The sequence below is a fragment of the Propithecus coquereli genome, unplaced genomic scaffold (genome assembly GCF_000956105.1).
Source record: "Propithecus coquereli isolate 6110/MARCELLA unplaced genomic scaffold, Pcoq_1.0 Scaffold342, whole genome shotgun sequence".
Taxonomy (NCBI): domain Eukaryota; kingdom Metazoa; phylum Chordata; class Mammalia; order Primates; family Indriidae; genus Propithecus; species Propithecus coquereli.
This window is the reverse complement of record NW_012149086.1, coordinates 1,691,642-1,692,780: the sequence shown is the minus strand read 5'-3', so window position 1 is coordinate 1,692,780 and position 1,139 is coordinate 1,691,642.

Below are 1,139 nucleotides of genomic sequence, written 5' to 3'. Positions count from 1 at the left end.
GTGCACGGCCCTCTTTTGGGAGGAAGGTTGCTGCTCCGGCATGCTGATCTGCACCTGAAGGCACAGACTCCTCAGTAAGCTCTTTCACAGATCTCTCTTCTGTGCCCCGGGGCAGTGCGATTGTGACCTGGGTGTACCGGGTCTGGTCTTCAGGCCTGTCCCCTGGACCCTGGAGATCAGTCCCTGGCCCTGCCAGGGGTAGGGGTGCTGGTCTTGAATCACCTACAGGGCGCCCAAGCTGGATCGATTTCACTCCACCTCGGGATTTGCCCCACTCTCCTGGAGTCCCCAGGCAAATAGCACCTGGGAGGGCTGGCGGGTAGGGAACTCGCAGTCTGAGTACCCCTCAGTCTGCTGTAGGGCCCCAAAAGGAAAGGTCCCGTTCCTTGGAGATGCCTCCCTGTGATGGCTAATTTGTCTCTCTGGGCACGCACGGGTAGGGCGGGGGAAGGAGAGAATGGAGCACTATGGCGTCTGCCGCTAGGCTTGGGTCTGCACCCAGGGAGGTGCCCCGAGGGGACTGGGAGCCCGGCGCTGAGTCTGCAAGAGGCCACTGCTCACTGGCGGCAGCCGTCTCTGGGCTGGTGCTGGCAGATCTCTCCAACCACTCAGGAGCCACCAGCAGTCTGAGATGCAAGGTAGGGGGAAGTTAACCGCTCCACCTACCCTTGTTGCTGGTCTCCAAGCCTCTTGGGGACCTTTCTCCTTCCAGTTCTCCTCCTCAACGTCTTCCCATGGAGTCTCCTGTAGTTTCAGGCAACCTTTCTTTAGACCCTCACCTGATCTATGTTTCTCTGCTCGCTTATTTTTTTCTCTTTCTTCTAAAATTCGTCTTTTTTGCAGAGACACTCTGACTGGCGGCTTTTCTTGTCCGCCGTCTTGGCTCCTCCCCCAAAATGTTCAACTCATTATTTTTTATATCAGGAAACTAATTACATCAATATTTTCACTTGAACTAACACCTATAATCAAAAGATAGAGGATCACTTAGTGAAAACATCACATTTATATATTTAGCAATTATTTATTGATCACTTATACTAATATTCATAATCTTAACAATATATCCATTCCACTCCTTGGTCTATGTCATGGAAATGATTCTCTGACCTACTATGCTGAAGGGAGATTTTTATGGG